The sequence below is a fragment of the Lepidochelys kempii genome, chromosome 1, assembly GCF_965140285.1.
Source record: "Lepidochelys kempii isolate rLepKem1 chromosome 1, rLepKem1.hap1, whole genome shotgun sequence".
NCBI classification, from domain to species: domain Eukaryota; kingdom Metazoa; phylum Chordata; order Testudines; family Cheloniidae; genus Lepidochelys; species Lepidochelys kempii.
In genome coordinates this window covers 217293584-217308881 of record NC_136380.1, presented here as the reverse complement: position 1 = coordinate 217308881, position 15298 = coordinate 217293584, and the positions used below count along the sequence as shown (strand labels likewise).

The window sequence follows — 15298 nt, the reverse complement described above, 5'->3', positions numbered from 1 at the left end:
CAGCAGACAGCTCTCGCTCAGGCCTCAGGAGTGAGACGCTCTGAGCCATAGCCTGCAGGGCACAGTGGGAGTTGGCAGTGGCATTCAGGTGGATGCTGATGTTGGAGACTGCGAGCCCCAGCTTCCCGGAGAACTGTAGGTGGAGCTGGAATTGAGCAGAGATGTCAGAGGGGCTATGCCGAGAGTTCTGTGAGCGCATTGGTCCTGTGTCAAGGTGGACAGGGTCCTCATTCTACTCCCTGCAGAACCTGGGCCCCTCCATCAAACTGAATCTCCCAGAGTTTCTGCTCCAGGGCCAGACACGGCCACAAAGGTCCTGCAAAGGCTTCATGTTCATTTCTCCATCCCTTCACCATGCCTTCCACACATCCTCTGCTTCTCATATAGCCAACTTGTCTCCCTGCTCTCACTTCCTCAGTCTTCACGAGGACTGCCTCCCCATGGTATCTGCCTTCTGAGTCCCTGAAGACCAGCCTGAGTGCAGGGTGCAAGTAGACATAGTTGCACTCACTCCCCTTCTAAGGGGAGAGAGAGCAGAGCACTCGCTTTGTTCCTGAAGCACTTCTCAGTCTGGAATCTGATGCTATCCACCACCAGTTCCCCAGCAGAGTGCACCGTGTAGAATAGCATTCTGGCAACAGGAGCCAGCTCCTTGCTGACTGGGACCAAGAGCACGAACCTGCCATTAGGAACCAGGGGAGGAAAGGAAGTAGTGATTAGAGGAGCCAAGGGAACCTGAACTGGTCTAGATGTAGCCATCTTGGGTCTCAGTTATGTCCCCATTTATAGTCAAACCAATGGGTGGGTGATACTCCCATCTAACTGAGGGCAGAATTGGGCCCTTTTTGTCAGAAAATCCTGACTCCAGGTGATGAGATCTAAGGGAAAAGTGACTCTTAAGAATCCTGCCCAGCTAATTCTCACCAAGAACAGCACTTACCTCCACTGATGCTGACTTGCTGTTGGCCATTCCTAACAATCGCATCTTTCGCCATCACCTGGGCATAGAAATATTTTTCAAGATGGGAGCTAAGGGACAGTAGCCTAGGTCAGGGAGATAGGAAAGTTTCTATAATCCTAAAATCCTCACTGTGGCATCTCAGTTTGTAACTGAGGGGTGAATTTGGAGCCACTCAGGGTGTGTCTACACTTGGAGTTGGGAGTGTGATTCCCAGCTTGTGCAGACATACTGGGGCTAGCTCTCTTTGAGCTCGTGCACTGAAAATAGCGGTGTAGCCACAGCAGCATGGGCAGCTGTGAGCATCAACATGAGCTAGCTGTGCAGATTACAAACCCGCCTGAACCCAGTGGTGTATCCTCAGCTGGGAATCACAACCCTAGCTTGTAGTGTAGACAAAACCTTGGTGTGAGCAGGTGTTACACACAGCTTTGCAATAATGCCAATGTCATTCACTCTGCTCTTTCATTCCCGAGTGTCACAGTTCTGGACACCTTCTCAGAGCTCTGGTGATGGACTGCTGGGAAGGACTGAGGCACCCCTTACTATTCTGATTTAGGACTCTCCTGCCTGCCAGTTGTGCAGCTTCATGGACTGAAGGACAGTCCACTCAGTGGTGAGTCTCTGCTTCCCACCCTCTGGGAGATGAGTTTATCAACTGGCGATTATTCAGTTTGGAGTTTTGCTGGGCAGATCCCAGAAAGAGCCCTTTGGCAAATCTCTGATCTCTGCCCAGTTTACAGATTTGACCAGTAGTCAGCAAAGGCTTTTAGGGAAGCAGAGCAAACACCCAACACTTACCACATAGCAGAAATGTGCACTGGTGGCCTCCCCGTACCCTTCTTTGTTCAGGAGCTAGTGCACAGTGATCACCTTGTCCTGGCAGCTCAGCTCTTCCCACATGGGCTCAATCTTCACAAAGCTGTTACTCCAGGAGCAGAAGCACTGGACAGAGTAATAGGCCTCAGGATAGAAAGGTACCAGTCAGCCAGCACTGTAGCACTGGTTTTATATATTGCCTGACAGGAATGGGGGGAGGTGAGGAGAAAAAAGTTATGATACTTCACTGGAGAAGAAGCAGAAACATCAAATCACACAAACCGGTAGATACCAATAGTCACAAGCCATTTTTAAGATGTGTGCTTATACTGAATTTCCTACATTTACTGTGTCGATGCACTTGAACATTAATGCCAGAGCTGTGAGAATTGCAGTTTCCATAAGTCTTGCAGTGATTACTATAATGAACTGGTTACTGTATGCATGTGTGTGTCCAGTTTCTTCTGAAGGACTGCATCAGACTTGTTCAGCTGTGTAGCAAATGCCCTGTATAGCTAACAGATTCTGATTAGATTCAGTGGCTGGAGGCTGTGATTTGGGAACAAAAGGATGTGAGTTTCCATATCCAAAACAGACAGTCTGTGGATACTTCTGTACAAGTCATCACTGTATACATGGGGCTACCACTGAAGAGTTACTGTCTGAATCATTATGGGATCTGGGTCAAAAGTGGTGACCAAATTTGGGATTATTGAGGCAATTCAGGGTTTTGTTTCACCCCAATATAGAGTTAGGGCCAGCTGTGCTTTTCACATCCAGATCCAGAGTTCCCCAAAGTGAACCTGTGTTCAGATTTGAGGGTTTGGTTTGAGCCCCATCTCTAGCTTTGATGATGGCCAAGACCATCCCTCAAACTCCTCTGCAGAGGGACTTTCCAGGGCACAGGCTCCTCTTCTCTTTGGTTACTCACTCTCAGGTTGAAGTCCGGATTGAAGAGCTCAGACATGTTGATAGAAAGCTGAACAGTGCCATTCTCAGCTGTGGTGTAGTTGCCCACATTCTTTCCATTGTTGCAGAGTAACAGCCGTGTTAGTCTGTATTCGCAAAAAGAAAAGGAGTACTTGTGGCACCTTAGAGACTAACCAATTTATTTGAGCATGAGCTTTCGTGAGCTACAGCTCACTTCATCGGATGCATACCGTGGAAACTGCCATTGAGCTTCAGCTGGACAGTCTCATTGGCAATGGGAGAATTGTCCTCCTGTACTAGCTTGAGCTAAGCCAAAGGGGAAAAAACACCAGACATCTAAGACATTCAGGAAATACTGAAACTTGAGAATCTCTTCTCCCATCCCTTAAAAACATCTGGTGAGCCCTGAAGGTCAAAATTCTTTGGTATGTTACAGTGAAAAGCAAAAGCCTCTCCTACAAATATTAACATGCATCTAAGACTCCTCTCAGCATAAGTTACTTGTTTTCTGATCAGACAAAAGGGAAATTCCCCCTGGTGATGAACACAATGGAGAAGAAATCACAGAAAGCAGCATTAAATAAACCTGACCACGTTTGTAGTACTTTACATCTTCCAAGCAGCATATCAACACTAAGTAACCCTCACATCTCTCTGACCAGACTGGGAAGCTGTTATCCCCTTCTGAAAGATGAAGAAACTGAAGGATAGGGAAGGGAAGTGACTTTCCCCAACACAGCAAATCAGTGGCAGAATCAATAGTGGGATCCAGGAGTTTCTAGTGGTATGCTAAACCCATTATTTTAGACTAGCACCTCCCTAGATATTTTGCGTAGGGACTAATCTCCAGACGGTATAAGTGATTTCACCATCCACCATGCACTCTTAAGGGCTGATGGCTCTGATGGGAAAACCATCTCAATGCTCAGTTTAGTGGCCTCAGAAGGTGGTATAAATGCTGTCAAGAAGGAGTCTGGTGTCTTGCTCTTAGTCTGTGGCTTCCATGAGGCAGCAGAGGATGGAAATAATGGGTGGGCAGCACTCCTAGTTCACCATATGATGTACATGAGGGGCATTCGTGGCTACAAAAAGACACCTCCTTGTCAATCAGGAGCAGTATGAAAGAAGTGTGGAATGGGAGCTCCCTGCAGTGACTGCTGGCAGAAGCACAGCTGTGATGGCACAAGGCCAGAGTGCTTGGGGACAGAGATTATTTAAGAGGCCTTGTGTATAATACCTTCATCAAACAGTGCCCAGCAGTAAGAAACCTGGTGCTTGGTGGAGGCATTTTGCAGTGGGGGCTAGGAAACCCAGCACTGGAGAGAAAGGGGCAAAATGTCATAGAAAGCCCCCTCCACCATTCTGCAACCCCAGATGCTTTTTGCCCAAGATGTTCACTCTGACTGTACCCATGTAGTAATTACCCCTTTATCTTATGATTACTACTATAAGGAATTGATTGCAGAAATGCCAGCAACCTATAGGCCCTGACCCATAAGAAAAGCTTAAGCACTTAGCACAAGTACAAGGCATTGCAGTCTGAGTAGGAGTACTGCTCAATGCGTTAGCATAAGTAAATAAAGTAACAGTGACCTTAAATCACAAGGTAGCACAAAACTTTATGTATTGTTTTGTAACAATCACAAGTGTAGCGGGAAGACAGTTTGTACCAGTTTGGAGTATTTTTGGAGGGGAACATTAGCAGATCCTCAACTGCAGGTAGGCATAGTAATTCAATGAATGTATTTGTTAGTGAGTTTAGTTTAATTAATATACAAGCCTATAGAATAAAGGTACCCCAATCTTATGAGGGTGAAGAAGTTAAGATAAAGTAAAGGTACAGCCATTGCAATTCTTCATCAGTAGCATGTCAGAGCCAGACTAGGACCTGTCTCAATTTCTAGAACTCTCCAAGGATAGAGTGAGTATATACCTGTTATGGTGCAGGCCGTCCTTACAGCATTGTATTACATCACTTCACTTGTTTGGATTGTTTTATTTATTGGAATAATCATTGTAATAAATAAAACTTTTACTATTACAGAAGGTCTTCCCTGAGTGTGAGTGCTGTTGTCACTCCCATGTCTTATTGGGCTCCCGAACCAGTGATTCTGATAATACTGGGCCTGATCTTAGGGACAAGTTTCAGTGTTAATTGGGGATTCTAAATTAATAATCTAATAAAAAAAATTATCAGGCAACATGACGTCCTACCTGTCCAAAATAAAGAATTCTCCTTTTGGAGTAGGTGTTCATGTTCTCAAACTGCACCACAGCCCAGAATAAAGCTGAGATAAACACCCCCAAACTAACTGCTGTTCCTGAACTTCTGGGAAGCGTCCTTTGCTCTTTCCTTCCTTTTCCTCCATCTCCCAACTCACCCCACCTTCCACCTTCCAGGCCCAGCACTGCTGCTCGTGGAGGTCATCTCAGAGCCCCATGACTTGTGCCCTCCGTGATGTCTGGGAGCATCAGGCAGTAAGATCTCATTCCGTGGACAAGTTAGTGACGGACAGGTAAGGGGTTGTCATTTGATTCATAAAAACCTACAGAATCAATTTCAATAGCGTCACCCACTGCTGCTGGAGCAACTCCCGCCCCCGCCCCCTGCAACTCCAGGTCCTACAGTGGTGGAAATTTTGATAAAACAGTGTTGTCAGAGTGGGTCAAGTTGGATATCATTCAAAAGCCTTCTCCCGTGAACACAGTGGTACCAAACATGACAAACCTAGAATTATTATGTAGCTATAGAATTGAGAGTTTTTTTTTAAACTAAAGATTTTTAAAATTACACTTTAACACAGGGATGTATTCCTTAAATAGATTGATCTCTGGTAATCTTAGGGAAGTTAACCTTGACATGCAGGACTGAAAACATTTAATCAAAGTCAGAGTCATCAGTTGTCATCTCTAAGGCACCACGGCTAGATATGCTGTCACAATGATCCTTGTCCACGCTGCACTTGCAGGTTTCTGTACAAGGCAGGCTGATTGCCAGACATTTGCAGGGTGGTGAGCATCTGGTCTTTGCACGTGAGCATTTGATTAGCTGAAGGATATACCAGGAGCACATGGTATATCACACACAACTGGTGTGATCAGTCCATCCTCCAAGACCCATCCGTGCCCAACATGGGAGGGCAAGTTTTGGATACTTTCAGTCATCCCAGAGACATTCCATTGCTTGATAATTCACCCTCTTGACAGTGGGTATAAATGCAGCACTTATTGGTGGCAATTTTTCTCTATTTGTCTGCTTCTTGGAAAATACCTACCCACATACCAACACTTACAGAACTATATTGGTCTTCAAATGATAAACCTGGCACATGAATGCCTCCAGTGCACTTATGACCTCATCAAGCCATTCCTAGAGTGAGGAGAGAGAGTCTTTGGAGGCTGAATCAAATGACTTCTAGTAAGATAATTTGGTCTTTCCAACCAACCTTCCAGCCGTCACATCCTAGAAGGGAGTGGAAACCTGTCAGTGCAGTGGCTTTTAGTGGTCTACATGATAGCAACACATCATCTGAGGGACATACAGTGAGTCTGTTCCCCAGCAACAGGCACAAAATCCCAAATCTTTTGGAAGTCTCGAATAGCATCTCACAGAGAGCACTAGAACATCCACAGTTCAGAAGCATCTCTTGGTGGTGTAGGCCTTACTGGAGCCTTAGGCATAACTAAGGGTGTGAACCAGAGCAGGCCTGGCCTGGTGCTAAATAGCAGTGCACCAAGTGTCAGCTAACCAAGTAAGCAAATTCCTGACTGGAAAGGACTGTACCAAAACCTACACAGATCTCTCAAGTAACTATGTAAACACATTCTGAAGGGATGGTACAAGAACATATTATCCCCTTGTAAGATAAGGATGGGGTGACAGGATAATGGATGAGGATGTTTTGTTCTAACTGTTAGGTACACGGGTAAAGGTGGTAACTAACTATGTCAGGATTGTAATACATAACTTGTTTGTATCAATGTATAAAAAGGTAAGTCATAAGCTGGACAAAGTCGCCCCTCCTAGGAGGCAGCAGACTCCTACTGCTGACTGAGTTGGTCCATTGTCACCGGCATACATGTGCTAGTGTACCTGTAACCATGGAGCCAGGGTCTGCTCTGTCGACAATAAACCTGGTAGAGCACCTTTGCCACTGAACTGAGCCTGTGGTCTTTATGAGTGACATTGAAGTCTGCTAAATTAGCAGATTGAACTCTCTGCTTATGCTGATAACACCGGAGCTCCAAGAACAGAAGCAGTGAATAGCTGTAGCAGTTTTGCAGCCTGGACAGTGGTACCACAGCAAACACAACATTCCACCCTTCTTCACAGAGCATTGATGGCATGCAGAATGACTTTAGTGTCAGTCTCTTGATGGGAAACTATGAAGAAATTCCACTGAACAGCACAAGGCAACAGCTTCATTATGCTATGAGACAATAAGCAATTATTTGCATGCTGGAGCATTTTTGCTGCAAGTTATGCAGTTCATAGAATATCAGGATTGGAAGGGACCTCAGGAAGTCATCTAGTCCAACCCCCTGCTCAAAGCAGGTCCAATCTCCAATTTTTGCCCCAGATCCCAAAATGGGCCCCTCAAGGATTGAACTCAGTCCTGGGTTTAGCAGGCCAATGCTCAAACCACTGAGCTATCCCTCCCCCAATTAATTTGTTTTTTTTGTGAAAGTGTGAGATAGTAGCTTCTTCACTGTTACACTGTAAGTGTTCGTGAATCACTGATTTTATATTGGAAAGGTGCAATACCATGGATTCGATGCTTTCTGTAATATTTTTAATTCCTGTGCATACATGTCAAACATGAAGTGGACTTTATCAGAGGTCCAGTATTTTATCTGTAGCCTCCTCATAAAATGTTCAGCCACATCTTAGCAGGTATTAATGGTTTCTGGTTTGTTGAGAGCTTGTACCTTAGCCATACCATCTGTGACTGCTACACTGAAAGGCCTCTGCTGGCCTGAGGTACTGATCACTTTGTCAGTAGGTGCTGGCTTAGGAAGACCTTGCAATGTGCAAATTTGTTTGATTTTCCCCTGGAACACGTGCATTATCCCATCATATTCAAACATGGTACCATTGATCATGATCACTGATCATGGTACCATTGAGAACTTGTACTTTCCCAAGTTCTCACATAGATCAACATCACACTGAGATCTGGATACAATCAGGAGACAAGCAAACAATCACCTGGTTAATTCTATAATAGACTAATGCAAAAATAAGGATTTTGTAATAGTTAATTACAAACCCAAAGTTATATGATGTAACTATGTGCACACTATTTGCGGATGGATTCCTGTAATTTCTGGCTGGATGCGGACAGCTTAACCAGTGCCTCATTGCAACTCTTTTGGCATCTGTCATAAATATAAAGGGAAGGGTAAACCCCTTTAAAATCCCTCCTGGCAAGAGGAAAAACCCTTTCACCTGTAAAGGGTTAAGAAGCTAAAGGTAACCTCGCTGGCACCTGACCAAAATGACCAATGAGGAGACAAGATACTTTCAAAGCTGGTGGCGGGGGAGAAACAAAGGTTCTCTCTGTCTGTGTGATGCTTTTGCCGGGGACAGAACAGGAATGGAGTCTTAGAACTTAGTAAGTAATCTAGTTAGATATGCGTTAGATTCTGTTTTGTTTAAATGCTGATAAAATAAGCTGTGCTAAATGGAATGTATATTCCTGTTTTTGTGTCTTTTTGTAACTTAAGGTTTTGCCAAGAGGGATTCTCTATGTTTTGAATCTGATTACCCTGTAAGGTATTTACCATCCTGATTTTACAGAGGTGATTCTTTTACTTTTTCTTCAGTTAAAATTCTTCTTTTAAGAACTTGATTGCTTTTTCCTTGTTCTTAAGGTCCAAGGGTTTGGGTCTGTGTTCACCTATGCAAATTGGTGAGGATTTTTATCAAGCCTTCCCCAGGAAAGGGGGTGTAGGGTTTGGGAGGATTTTTGGGGGAAAGATGTTTCCAAGCGGGCTCTTTCCCTATTATATATTTGTTAGACGCTTGGTAGTGGCAGCAATAAAGTCCAAGGGCAAAAGGTAAAATAGTTTGTACCTTGGGGAAGTTTTAACCTAAGCTGGTAAAAATAAGCTTAGGGGGTTTTTCATGCAGGTCCCCACATCTGTACCCTAGAGTTCAAAGTGGGGAAGGAACCTTGACAGCATCACAAACAAAGCTCATAATCAACACCACCAAACCACTTATTTTTGCTGATGATGGCAAATCAACTTAATGCACTCCTTCCATTTACAGGAATCTGTAACATTAAAACAAGTCAGGTATCACAGAGGACTTGGAGCTGGGAGCCAAGTGCGGAGGTTGGGGGGGAAAGACAGTGACTGCCCCTTTGCCACAGTGCGGAGGGTGGCACCATTGAAGTAATGATTCTCTAGATTTGTATGAATCAAACGACTGCTTACCTTTCTATCATTAACTTGCCCACAGAATTGCACAACCTCCCAGATGATTACATGCCATCTCTACTACTACTGTAGCCTCTTCTGGCTAATGCAACCATAGCCTAGGTCAGAGAATCAATCCCTTCACTTTTTGGCTGTGCTTAGGTAGTAGGAAAGCAGCACATTGACAAGTTCAGATCTGGGTCTGGGAGTAAAACCCACAGCTTTAGTCCATCCCCGATATTTTCACATTTGTTTGCCTGGAGCCCACATAATTGTTTTCTCACACAATTTAAAGTGTTCAATAGTTGTGAAACACTATTGTGACGTATTCCCTGGGGGGTGCCACCTGGAACTGGGGTACGACTGAGCCCCCTGATGCACCGGCCTGGGCTCCCTCTCACACTGTACTGCTGTGACAAACAGCAAAGCCCTCCAGCCTGCACTTTCACCAGCATTCATACAGGTAGGGACACACCCAGCTGCAGTTACACACAGGCTCTCTGGATCTGTAGCTGTCATGTTAACTACTGAGTCACAAAAAATGACTCCATAATATGATATTCCTGTGCTGTGTAGGGTTGAGGTATATTTTTGGCTGAGCTCTCTATGCTATGCTAGATCTACAGGGTATCAGAGATTTTGAAATTTTCTATTACTGGTTGGTCCAAAATGTGAGAAGTAACAGAGCAGAGGGGGGAGTGCTCTTGGCTAAATCTAGTTCTGGCCAACCTGGGAGAATCTGCCCATTCCTCCTTCACCCTATCAGGGTGGCAAAGGGGCTACATACATGCCCCAGCCTCTGTACCTCTGCGGTTGGGTGTCTGGGTCTTCATTTTAGCATGAGTGTTAAATTTTCAAAAGTGTCTCAGCGACTTAGGACCAACCTGACATTTTCCTTTTCCATTTTCTCTTGTATCTGCATTTTTAAAGGAAAGGAAAGACGTGGCATTGAAACAACTGGAAATGAGATCCTGAAAACGCTTCACAGTCACACAGGGGGTTCTTCAGTGGCCAGGGACATGATTAGTAATAATTACAGCTCAGTAATAACAATCATTACAGGAGTTGTTCTGGTTTTTGTTCATTTCTCGTTAGGGTAACAGGCACACGATGCCCTCTAGGTTCAAGCCCTTTTGTCTCAGGGGATTTGCCTTTCAGGATTGAGCTGGCTGATTCTTACCTGAACAGGTCACTCCAGCTTCCTCTCCATTCCCGCAGTCATTCTTACCCCATTCCTCGTTCCCACAGTGCCAGAGAGCAGACTTGGTACCATCACAGGCAATGTTTTTTAGCCAAATTGGTCGAGATTCTCATCCAATATGTGCATTTCCAGGAGCACTGACAGCAGCTCCACATCCCAACTGCTTACAGACAACCCCAGCATCTGCCATGTCCCAGCCGTGATCACACACTGTCCCCCACTGATCCTGGTGTTTAACCTCCACTCTCCTGGCACAGGGGCTGCCTCCATCCACCAGCCTCAGCAAGTTAACACTTTCAAAGAGAGACACAGAGAAGGGTCAGAGCGAGCAGGGAGCCCCCCCGCCCCCAGCGTTATCACAGCAGAGTCGGCGCCTGCCAGCAGGGGATCCGCACCCAAAGCCAGGAGAATGGGATATGCCCAGAGCTGCCTCATGGCGCCACCTTCTCACATCTCAGGCCCTTACGCTTGGGGCTGTCAGTGCTGCAGCTCTCCCTATTTTATCTCCATTCCGGCAATTTGGGGTGTTTACCTGTCTCATGAGAACACGAGGAAAGGCACCAACTCATGGATTTTCCCTTATTCCAAATGGTGCCATCTCCTGTCACTGTCACTGGGGAAGTGTTGCTATTTGCAAATGGCTAAATCATTCCCGTCGTGTTACGGTGACACGGTAGTTGATGTGAGTGGTTGATGTCAGTGTGAAGGTCTCCAGTATCTCTGTCTGTAACTCACCCCTGACCAGTAACAGAAGTTCTGTGTGTGAGCATGAACCATGCTGTATGAATTAGCTCAGTGGCTGTCAAGCTATTTCCCAGCCCATCCTTCGTCTGTCAGAGGAACTGAACCAGGAGGGAGAGCGAAGGCAGTGCTGGGCAATGGAGGGCAGTTCCCTGTCTCAGGGGTGAGGGGAGGGTAAGCGGAGTCTCCAGCTGAGCAGCCAGGGGAGTCGTGCAGTTCAGGTGCACAAAGGGTGACTTTTCAGCCTGCAATTCTCACCCCAACACTGGCAGAGGAGTAGAGGGGGATTCTAAAGACAGATGGAAAAATGAGACTGGATGGTTTTTTTAACCTTGCAATTTTTGTTCTGTGGCGCTTGGCATTACGGCCTTGTGCTCCCTACCGGAGCTTTCTCTCTGCACCTGCCCCACACATTTCTCTCTTCCACTGGTCGCTTCCCACCCTCATCCCTCAGGCTCTTTCCCTCCTCTTCTCCCCTTTCTACCTGGCCTCTCTGCCCTGCATGTACAGGCTGCTCCTTCCCCAGATGAGGAGCAGACTCTGCCCCCATTCCCTGCAGGCTGCTTTTCTCCCAGTTGCTCTGAGTTCCACCCCCTGCCCCCAGTTGTCTCTACGGCTGTTTGCATTTCTGGGGGTTGTGGAGAGGCAAAGCTGGCAGCTGGGAGGGAGGCAGTTCACAGGGACTGTGAGGTGGGGCCACTGCCTGCCACACAGTCCTCAGATATTGCCTGGGAGAACTGGCCCCCAGGACAGGGTTTGACGACCCGGGACTTTCCCTGAGACTGGGAGCAATTCCAGGCATCATTACTACGTCTAGGAGTTACGGCTACATGCAGAGTTCCACTGTGAGCCCTGGAACAGGCTGGTTGCAGCGGTGGATGGCTGAGCTGGGGACACCATGTGTAAGGAGCCTCCATGGAGCTGAGAGAACAGTGCAATTCACACCAGTACGTGGCCAGACCATCCTGGCAGACCTTCCCTACCAAACATCCTCTTAATACCAGCCAAACAGGTTCCAATCACTGTATTATTTAAATCATATCTGGGTCCCACATTCGATTTTAATCCTATTGTTAATCAGTTTTGGAATCTTTGGGCCAGATTCACTCCCTGCATTGTACGAGCACATGCTGCTGTAACACAGGGCCTACCCCCCGCTACTAGTGTTACGTCTGCCTGGAGTTGGGATACAGCTTGGCAAAGAGCCTTCAACTCTCACTGTGCTGGAGGAATGAGAGCAGCCCTGAAACTGGGCAGGGGCAGCCTTGAGGGAATGAAACCAGTGTGGCCGTGAGAGGCCCTGATGCAGCACCTCTGCCATGCAGCTTGTGCTGGTTGGGCTTCTGAAGACTCCAGCTAGGATTCAAAGCTTCTCTGCTCCAGCAGAAACCTTGGGAGAGGGAGGGAGGCAGGGCTCCTGCAGGATAAATCTGCCTGCTGGCAGAACTTCCAGTACCCTCACGCGCACTAGGCATTGCACACTGCACCCTACCTCACCCCCCCTCACCCTCTCTGTGGCATGAATCAGCTCTGGTTTTATTTGGGAAAATCCTGCTCATCTCACACATGCAAAACTTCTACTAGCTTCAGTGAGTGAATGAGGGAGTGAGGAGCCAGGACTTGGCCCTTGGAGCTGTTGGATTCTGGACCAAACAGACATTTCTGTTGGATCCCAAATTATTGATGTATTTATTGGGATTTAAAACACTAAAGTGACGCCTAGCCAAAGCTCTGGGCACCCGGACGGCATGGATAACACACAAATTCCAGCAGCATTAAGTGACCATTTCAAGAGGAACTCAGCTAGCCAGACACCTACAGAAACTCGTTCCACCCCTTTCTCATTATGTGATGCACAGCCTGTGTCCTTCCCAATCCCCACCCCTCAAACGAGTGTATTTTGCAGTGTGCCCAAAAGGTCATCACCAAATTTGCACTATTTTGGCCCAAAGGGTGAGCAAGTTCCAGAGTCCTGGAGCCCTCACAGAGAGCACCCTGCCAGCCACCCCTCTCCTTTATAAAAGGAGGAACCAGCTTGGGCACCCTGCTGACCACAGCTCTGGCCACACGGCACAGGGAGAGAGGTGATCCCTCAGAGAGGCTGGTCCCAGGCCATTTAGGACTTTATAAATCATCACCAACACCTTAACCTCCACCCATAGCTGGGCAGCTAGTGCAGACCCTCCAGCATGGCTGTAACATGCTCCCAGCCAGATGCGCTGCTCAGTGAGTCGCTGCTATTTGCACCAGCTTCGTTCTCTGAATGGTTTTAAGGTGCAGCCCCACACAGAGGTCATTGCATTAGTCCAATCTCAAGGTAAAAACAGCCTCTGTAACAGTGGCAAGGTCCAATCCGAAAAGGAAAAGTCACAACCTCCAAGCCAGACATGGATGGTAAAAAGTGGACTGTAAAAGTCACCACCCTAGATCCAGTTAACCCAGCTCTCCTGGTGAAACACTGAGGAGACTTACCTGCTATGACCTGAATTGTGAGGAGAAGAAGGCACAGCACCGGAGTGGAGAGATGTCCCTTCATTGCCAGCCTGACTTGCTGTCCCCTCGCTCACTGCACTGGCTGCCCCTAAACACCTGCCAGGGCTCCTCTGTGTCTGACAAGTGACAACAAAGCAGTGGAAGGGAAATATATAGATTCAGAGTCTGGAATCAGCTGTGCAAAGGAACCAATAGCAAACCCATCTGCCTTTTTAGTTATTATCAGTGGTTTTATCTGTGAATGTATGAAGCTAAAACATCCAATAAAACTCAAAAGCAACAAACATCACCATATATGAGTAATGAGCCCCCTCCTCATGTCAGGTTTACCACAGCCTCAGATCATCTGGTAACTCCCATCTCTGGTGCGGGAAGAAAAAATGCTGTACAAACTGTATGTATCTAAGCTGTTTCTCACCCTCATAGATTCTATATTGTATTAGACATCAGTTGGGAGACATTAGAGGCAGATGATTTTATAAACTAGGGAAGAAATCCCATGTGCTAAAAGTGATCATTACAAGACCAATTCGCAGTATAGGACATGCCCAATTGTAGACAAGGACATGTCACTTGAACCAGGTTGTGTCACTCAGATCAGCTGTTGTACAAGATAAATTACCCAGCACCACCTGTAATATTGACAGTTGTCCGACTAATAGACCTTGGGGTTTCCTGCCAAGACCATGATCATTAGTGGTAGAGGCAGATCTTAGGGCTTCCTGAGTAGGCCATGACCCTCTGTTGCGGTAGCAGGATGTTTGACACACATTATACCCATTGGTTCTGTCAGTAGGGGGAAGACTCCTTGGAAACAAGTTTACTTGATTCTTGGGACATAGACAATTAATGGAACAGGCACAAGGCAAGGGACATAGAAAGCTCAGAATAATGACTGGCTGGCATCACACCTACCTCAGGCTCTTCCTAAAGAGAACTGTTACAAATACTTGGATTAAGGGAAACATCTTTAACTCTTTACTTTTCCCTTTTCTCCCATGCTGCCCTTTCTTTATGGAGAAAACTCCCTGAAAAAAATCTGTGCAGCCAACACCTGATCCTCCTTCGAATCCCTTCTTGAGATCCCTCCCTCTGTTGTGATTCTGGAAAAACACTTGACAGTGACTAGCTTGGCAGGTGAGGAGCTCTGGGTGTACCTCTTGCCCTTCCTTCCCTCTCCTTATTTTAACCAACCTCTGCTCCCCAATCCTGCCATTCTCCCTCACTCAGCCCTACTGCTACTTAAACAAACAGTAACGACAAAACAGGAAATTGTACCAATCATCACCATGTGAATTTGCTTTTATGTTATTTCTCCCATATCCAATCCTGCATCTGTTCTTGAGTCTTTTGGACTGTCAGGTCTCTGGAGCTGGGAGTGTGTCTATATCTGTGACCTGAATGGGCCTTTGGGTGCCTCAATAATATAAATGTAATAACTATTTGATCATTATTAATTAATTATTATTAATAATAATAAACAATTAATCCATCTCCTGCTTTATTAGCAGACGGTTTAAAGAAGAAAGAAGAAGGGCTGCAGCAGTTAAAAATAAACCAACCTGGCTTTGAGGGGAAGTGAAGGCTGCTATAAAAATTAAAATATCTATCTATCTATCTATATCAGGTACCTATTTATCCACTTGTTATTATATATTTATATTCAACACTATTATAAATGCTGGAGGGGAAGTTGGGTTTGTGGGTGGTGGCTAACTGCTCGCAACCCTCCA

The 15298-nt window shown here is 46.2% G+C and overlaps 1 protein-coding gene across 5 annotated transcripts in view; it reads left to right on the top strand.

The window, feature by feature from the left end:
• The window catches only part of LOC140898919 (uncharacterized), a 77651-nt gene that overhangs the window by 27607 nt on the left and 34746 nt on the right, over positions 1-15298 (top strand). For 2 of the 5 annotated variants that reach the window (XM_078849023.1, XM_073313507.2), the window contains 3 exons: positions 5108-5223; positions 14586-14702; positions 15074-15192. The gene's annotated coding sequence lies outside the window, so the exon portion shown is untranslated. Of the gene's footprint in view, positions 1-1491; positions 1575-5107; positions 5224-10052; positions 14703-15073; positions 15193-15298 lie in introns of those variants that run through there. The other 3 variants (XM_078849026.1, XM_073313516.2, XR_012155145.2) reach the window with 3 other exon arrangements.